We start from the raw sequence: 8420 nt of genomic DNA on the forward strand, positions 1-8420 counted from the left end.
TTTACTTGTTTTAGTTTACTTTATAGTTTTAATTTTCTTTCTAGTATTTTATTTATTGTTATTTTACTTTACTAATACTGAAGCCTTGTGCTTGAAACCCACACGATGGAGTTGGGGGCACAAGACAAATATTTTCTTTGCAGGTTGCTAGATGAGGTTGGAAGAAGCTTACTTTGTTCCCCGATAATTCGATATAAGCCCCGAGTCACCCTTGTGGGGAAAATATTTCTTGTTGCATCACTCTGCATTTGGAGTCCCAACGAATTGACACACTTGTTGTCGTGTCATCAGCGCGTCGCCGGCACCCGGGCTGGTGCTCCAAGAAAGCCTAATTAAAAGGACGCCACACCTCTCTTGATTCTCGTCGGGCCAGGATTTTGACCCGCTCAATAGTTTCAACCCGAACATCTTTACCGCCGATGACCTCAACACCGTCCTCGGTGCATCGCCTGAGCTCCGCCGAGCTCACTTCAATGGCAGTGTCCGTCCTCAGACTGGCTTCCATCATCGCCGAAATCATCAACGGCGGTTTGGCGCAGCCCTCCTTGACGCAGCAAGATGCCGAGGCTTACGACGAAGAAGAGGAAGACGACGAGGATCCTTGGGAAAATGGCGCCTACTCCTACGCCGAGGTTCCTGCTGCCGAGGAGGAGGAAGTGGAGAAAGTATTTGTGGCCGACCCGAAAGGGAAGAAGAAGAGGACAACACCGTCTGTGGAGCCGAAGAAAAAGCCGACGGCTACGGACCCAAGTGGAGTTCAAGGGAGGACGAGTGCCTCGCTGAAGCATGGAAGACGGTGAGCATCGACCCTTTCACCGAAACTAACCAAAACTCTAATTGCTATTGGAAAAGGGTGAAGGCGAGGTTCGACGAGCGGCGGCTGTTGGACCCATACTTCAAGGCCTTGCACCATGATCGCAACGACTCGGTGATGTCACACCATTGGCACATGATCCAGCACATCTGCAACAACTAGCACGATGTTGTGGAGGAGGTCCGTTGTGTCCATGTTAGCGGCACCAACTTCGATGACCAAGTAAGCAAATTCGGCTTCGTTATGCGTTACCGGACAGATTTGGGGGAGGAGGGGTTGTCTAATGCTTTATTCATCCATGTCTTCACCCGGATTGAGACATGCGACAAGTCGACGAAAATGTGGACGTCTCGTTCGACCCTACATCGACGCCAACGCCTGCCTCTAATGGCCGGCCCATCGGGAACAAGAAGGTTGAGGCACTAAGGCACGCGGCGCCGGCCATCAAGTAAATAAACTCGTCCATCATGGTGTGCATGACTGACGCCACGACACACGCCGCCAAGCGGGCAGAGCAGGCCACGCTAATGGAGGTGGTCGCGGCGGCTAGGTGGGCCTTGGTTATCGAGAGAGGACATCAAGGTCAACCTGATCAAGGCGGGCGTGGTGGCGAAGAAGAGGAAGGAGGACCTGGTGATGCTTCTGGTCGACACAAGCAGCATGGGCACGACGTCAAGGCATGGTGCGCGGATCAACACGCCATGATCCTGGCCGAGGGGAGAGCTCCACACGCGCCCTAGCCCAACACCACTGCACCGCCGGCTACCTCGACACCACCATCGTCCTCGGTTCTCCGCTACATCGGCGACCTCAACTGCAGCGACACCGGTGGAAGTGCCTTCTACGCCGGTGGATGCTCTTGCTCTTTGATTTTCGCGGCTACTTAATGCCGGCTAACGTGCGCCTTTTTTTTGGTTCGCTAGACATTGATTTGCGGCGAGGTGATCCTGGAGACTATTTAACTGGGTTTTTTTGCGGGGAACTATTTAATTGGTTTGTAGTCATCAAAACTATGTGATCGGCGATCTATTCAAGTTATGTTGAATTTATTTGGAGGCCATGTTTTGTGCATGTCACCGTGTGACATGCGGCCTAAATCCAAATTTAAACATCGCGAAAAAATTTAAAAAAAATCATGCATGTTCACAACACATATTAAGATGATCCATAAAAATTTCAGATCAAAATTTGAAACATGCATCGAGAAACAAAAAAGAGAAACGCAGATGTGAATAGTGTACAGAGAAACTCAGATTTGAATTCGGGAACTATTCATGACAGATTTCTCTTTTTTGTTTCTCGATGTGTGTTTCGAATTTTGATCTGAAATTTTTAGGAGTCATCTTAATATGTGTTGTGAACATGCATGATTTTTTTCAAATTTTTTCGCAATGTTTAAATTTGGATTTAGGCCGCATGTCACACGGTGACATGCAAAGGGTGCATGTCACTTGATCTCTATCCGTTTTGGGGACGGCGACAATAGAGGGGAAGCTGTCAGAGGCGTCGAGGTGGGCGACGCATCTCCCATCCAGCAGCTCTCCCACCTCGCGCAGCGCGCCGACGCCGTCAACCTCGCCAAGGGGTTCCCCGACTTCCCCGCGCCCGCCCATGTCAAGGCCGCCGCCACCGCAGCCATCACCGCCGACCTCAACTAGTACAGGTCCGCCTCCCGCGACTCCATTGCCACTGGTTCAGTCACCCTATCTACCCTCTGCCTATGGTGACGCGCATTTTGGTTTGTTGGTTAGGCATGTGCAGGGGATCTGCGATGTGCTCGTGGAGACGATGAAACGGGAAACGAGCTCCACGTAGACCCTCTCTCTGACTTCGCCATCTGCTGCGTCCAATCCGAGACCTTCGCTGCAGCAATATTTGCAAGTACTAATACTCATTCTGTTTGTGTGTGCGACTGAATCGTGGCGTCTCAAGGGGAATGCCATACTCTATGCATTTTATTCACGCGTATGCCATTTCTGTTCATGCAGTCATAGACCCGGGGGATCAGGTTCCGCTCTTCGACCCCGCTTACGAAACGTACCAAATGTGCATCGAGCTGGCCCGGGGTGTCCCTGTAAGTCTTTCATTCAGTTCATGGGTTTATCGTCTAACAGGAACGATGATGACCTCCTGTTGGTCAATGGTATGTTTCTGTAATTTGATTTCTGTACAAGTGTACATGAAGGTGTATGTGCCATTGGATCCACCTTCTTGGACACTAAAGAGAGAAATCCAATTTATCCCCCTAAACTTGTCTCAAAGTTCAGCTTACAACCTTAAACTTTACTTTGGTTCAACTTTCAACCCTGAATTCTAAAAACGGTTCAGAATCACCCCTTGCATTGTCTTAAGCCGGTTTTTCTTGTCACATAATGTATTGTATTGGTAAAAATAGTGCGTGCATGTATTCTATGTCTTTAACTCTTCATCTTGAACTCTATGCTTCATCTTCAACTCTTCACCCGCCGGAATAAAATGCCTCCCCCGTGGCTCGCTGCGCTGCATGGTGGTTGCCCCGTGCTGGCGGAAGGCTAGGCACGACAGGTTATGTAGAGGGCAGATGTCGGGTGTTATTGTCCGATGGAGGCACACCTCTGTGGTCGCCATGGCCTCGTTCCAGGGAGGAAGACGATCATGATGAGGCATGAAGGTGATCATGTGATATGGAGAGAGAGAAAGTACATGTACCGTGTATGTTGTATGTTGATGACTTGGCACAGTATATAGGGAGAAAAACTGCTAACTGGCAAGAAAACCGGTTCAAAACTTGTCAAAAAGGGTACAAGGTTCAATTCCGAACGATTTATAGAATTCAGGGTTGAAGATTGAACCAAAGTAAAGTTGAGGGTTGTAATCTGAACTTTGAGACAAGTTTAGGAGGGTAAATTGGACATCTCTCGACACTGAATGAGGATAAGTTTTTGGAATCTTTTACAAGTCAGACAAAGAGCGTGATCTTAAATAGGTGAATGGCTCACCACATTGTTTCTACTATTGGCAATGGATGTACTGCTGAAGTTCTTTTTTGATGATGCTCACTTCTGGAAGTACATACTACTAAGTGATTTGCACTTAGTATATTAGTAATTGGTTGAGTCTAACGACGGTATTTCACTTGGTTACAAGGCTACATCTCATTACTGCCATAGTGCCATGGGCTGATCTAGAGGGTGGCCAGGGTGGTGCTTGGACCACCCTGGGATTTTGATACAACCCGTCTATCCTAGCTATAGGAGAAAAATTAAGGACATTTGTGTCTTCCTAATCTGGCTTTTTTTCAACCACCTTCCTTTCAATAGCCATTCTGCAATCATACATACAAACATGAATCATTCTGTCCTTAGTCACTGGTCACTCGCCGGTTGCCGCCAAAACCTCTTCCAGTAAAAAATTCCCACCTTTGCGCACCACTCAAATTTAGAATTAACTATTGGTGGATTGGACATTTTTTATTTTAGAATTATTGAAGATATAAGAGAACCAAACACGGTGCCCCTCCTTTTTGGACAGATGAAACCTTCGTATTCATTTCTTTCTTGGCCCGCGATGGATGTGGTCGTGGAGCAAATTAAAGAGATCGTGTTGGTTGTGTCCAATGATTTTTTTTTTGAACTTCTGATGATATGTATGCATATTTATGCAAAATCTAGATTAATATGTTTGTAAGACCGTGATGCTATTGCTATCTACAGGTCTGTTAACAGCTAAATCCATCTTCCAACTACCTAGCTATGCCATGTTATGTAGTTTTGTCGAGAAAAAAAAGTTATGCATGTCATATTTGCGTCAGAAAATTTTATGAAGGTGGACCACCCTGACTTAAAATTCTGGATCTGCCAACCCACATAATCCAACAGGGAAGGTTTTTAGCAAGGAGGAGTTGCTTATTATTTCTAAAGCTTGTCATAAAATGGACTGCTTTGCGATAACAGATGGGGTAAATCAGCGTGATGATTTATACAGAAATAGCTTGTGGTACATAAATGTCTTAAATAAATTTCATTAATATGTTTGTCCGTTGTTAAAATTAGAAGTCAGAAACTCTGACAATGTTCCAGGTTTATGAGTATATTACTTACGACGAGAATAAGCATATCTCTCTGGCTTCTCTTCCAGGAATGCAAGAGAGGACCATCATCACATCTTCACTGTCAAAAACTTACAGTGTAACTGGTAGGTATTACTCAGTTGCTGTGTGACGCAAACAACAATACATAGCTGTATTCGGTGAAAATTCTTGCTAGTGATTTGGGATGTTAACTATGAGCTGTGCAAACATACTAGGTTGGAGAATTGGCTGGGTTTGTGCTGGAGCAAGCATAGCTAGCAGCAGGCCAGCATCAATAATAAATATCCATGTCAAACTGACAGATCAGCTCCTGCACCATTCCAAGAAGCTGCATTGATTGCATTAACCAGCACACCAGACTATTAGGACTCTCTTAAAACAGTAAGGTTTTTTGTTAATCGTTTATGATTAACCACTCATCGTCACATGACTTTGACAGGACTATGCGGTGAGAAGAGACTTCATTCTTCAGTTGCTGAAAAATTATGGTTTCCACATTAGCATCAAGCCGCAAGGTTTAGTCTGTGTTTGCTGAGTTGCCCAAGTCTTGGAAAATTTCAGATGTGAGTTTGTTTTACATACTAAACTACTGTTGAAGTATGAGGCACAAATATAATCTGCAATTCAAACATTTGAACAAACAATTGTTCACTGAAATGGGAAGTAAAACACGATATTATTTGACTGGCACTTGTTGTTTTATCCTTTGCGGACAACAACCCATGTGTTATACTACCTCCATACCGGATTATAGGCCTATTACGCATTTCGAGAAAAACTTCAACTACAAATTTGGTCAACAAAATATGAGATATATGATACAAAAATTATACCATTGGATTCATATTCAAAAGTAGTTTCCAATAGTATAATTTTTGTGATACATATTTCATAGTATGTTGACTAAATTAGTAGTTGAAATTTTTCTCGAAATGCGTAATAGCCTATAATCCGGTATGGAGGTAGTAAAGAAATACAATTTCTCATGAATGGTTTATTACTATATAGATTTTCCAGATAATGTTGTACTACTATGTTTCATAATTGATAGATAAAGCATTGAATTACAGTAAAATAGTGACTAGGTAGTTACAGAGCGTAAATACACTATGCGGCTTATTACATTCTTAGACTAGAAATCATAATCATGAAATGGTACTGTGCAATGTAAAGCTTGTGTGTGATATTTCCATGTACTTGGACCTCTTTCAGTTTCAGTTAATGCCCCGAACTAGCATTCCTTCAAATGTGATACCTGGGCCAAAAGCCAAGATCAATCCCCACTCTTCCCTTATTGCCCCTTTCTTCAGTTCATCCCTCAAATACTCCAACACATAGAAGACTGTGTTGCTGCTCACATTCCCATAGTTCATCAGGGCCTTCCTACTGATCTTAGTTTATCTGGCTCAAGTTCGAGGCAAACCTCTAGCCTGTTCAATATTGCTGGTCCACCCGGATGCACAGCCCAAAATAAATCATTGAACTCCTTTATGCCAACCTTGTCCATTAGTGTCCTGCAGAACCCTTCTATACGGCTTTCAATCTTTTCTGGCAAATCACGCCCCAGTTTGAAGTCACTCCCTTCCTCTGCGATCTTGCCATGAATTACCTTGTCTGTCCCTGGTAGGAACTCCTGCCTTGAGAACTCAAGCTCCAAGAAGGGGTCCTCTTCTGCCCTGATAGAGCTTGCTCCAATAATTGCAGCTGATGCACCATCACCAAACAGGGCAGCACTAACAAGGTCATAAGGGCGATCATGGCTTGGCGGCCGGAAACCTAACACGGTTGTCTCCGCAGCTATTACAAGGACACGGCTCCCTGGATTGTTTTCTGCAATGTCCTTAGCAGTGCGGAGGCCAGCAGCACCCCCTGAACAACCAAGGAGGAGAAGGGATGTGCGCACGGTGTTTGGAGGGAGGCCAAGACGAGTTGCCAAGAAAAGATCACCCCCTGGGAGGCGAATCTCAGTGGATGAGATGTAGACTAGGTGGGTAATATCAGCTACGGGACGACCCCATTCACCAAGGGCAGCACGAGCTGCGGCAGCACCAAGTTCTAACACTGCAGCGTTGCAGATGTCAAGACGTGGTGTCAATGTCGGAGTACCCTCTGTCTTCAGCTCTGGGTGCTCATTCAGGAGCTCCTTTGACATGACAGTGTACCTTGTCCTCACTGTGGTGCTCCTGCCTGTGAAAGTTGAATCACATGCAAAAAAATATGCATAAATTAGAGGTACTGATGCAAATCACTACATAACAAAACATAGTCTATAAATTATGATTCTATACTAGGAATTCCTATTTGCTCAGCCCTCCCAGAAACTTGAAAAAGCTAAATAGGTGTTCTAGTATTTTTTTTAGAATGAAAGTACAACTGATGCATAATGATACTTATAGTGTGCACATGTTTTTTTCTTTTCTTATTGCACTATTTTCCATTCCACATTATGATAGATACACTAGAATTGGTTATATGCTACTTATTTTCTTAAGCAAAAGTGCAACTATTACGGGCCAGAGGGAGTAGTACCCATCATGTGAACATTTTAGTTATTGAGTAGATAACTACTTGTGTCAAATCCATTTCACACCTATGATAATTGATTGTTAAATAAATTGGTGTCCTAGTGGTGCTCTTAGAGCTTAAGTACACCAGATGAGTATCAAGTGCAACTGGAGTTTTAATGATCATGCAAACATTTTATTTACTGAGTGAAAGATAATCTGTCTTTCACATTGTACTAATTCTATTTTGCGCATTCGATAATTGATGTCATACTAATGCATGGTAGATTTTGTACATTAAGATGCTACAACCAGATGACAATCCTATTGCAAAACTTATTGGTGTTGATGATATTTTTAAGGAGAGTGAATTACTAGTCTCAGCCGGTGAAAATGAGACATAAAAAAAGGCAATGGCATGAAGCAAGGAAGGAAGTAACTCACAGAGGCGCTCGAGCTTTGCCCTGGTGGCGGGATCATTGCAGCTGGTGCCATGGAGGTAGGTGTCCACGAACTTGTCCTGGTGCAGCACATTTTTAGGGAGGGCCTTGCCCAGCGCGAGCAGCTTGGCCTTGCCCCCCGAGCAATGGCTTCTGCCATTGCCCACCCCGGCGATGTTACCGAGTCCAAGGCCCGACATTGCTCCTTATGCTATCACACTTGGTCGATAAGTTTTCTACTCGTGAGATTTCGTTGGTGCATGATATGGGTGCTCGACCGGTGCTTTAATAGGGGATGGTCGCCATGGGGGTTGTTTGGTTTTCAGGCTTTGAGTTGAACAAGGATGGCAGGTTGGTTGTGCGGAGTAGAACTGGTCATCTCGTTTTCTTCCGTTTTTTTATGCAAAGGTGGCTTGGTTATCTTTGCTCGTGTCCCCGTTCTAAAACTGTCTCATGTTTGTTTTACCTGGAACGTGGTTGATAGAGTCTGTGGGCTTATATAGTTAATTTGAGCCTGATATGGTTTATCACCTTGTTAATTTGACCACTGTCTCTCGGCTTCTTCGGTCTTCTCTTTCTTGGAAATAGATCAT

At 44.5% G+C, this 8420-nt stretch overlaps 2 pseudogenes; one reads left to right on the forward strand and one right to left on the reverse strand.

The window, feature by feature from the left end:
• The first annotated feature begins 1281 nt into the window (after positions 1 to 1281).
• On the forward strand, positions 1282 to 5479 carry LOC124672088 (annotated as a pseudogene).
• Positions 5480 to 6097: 618 nt separating this feature from the next.
• LOC124669727 lies at positions 6098 to 7958 on the reverse strand (annotated as a pseudogene).
• Between the last annotated feature and the right edge of the window lie 462 nt (positions 7959 to 8420).

This window comes from Lolium rigidum, chromosome 7, assembly GCF_022539505.1.
Source record: "Lolium rigidum isolate FL_2022 chromosome 7, APGP_CSIRO_Lrig_0.1, whole genome shotgun sequence".
Classification (NCBI taxonomy): Eukaryota; Viridiplantae; Streptophyta; class Magnoliopsida; order Poales; family Poaceae; genus Lolium; species Lolium rigidum.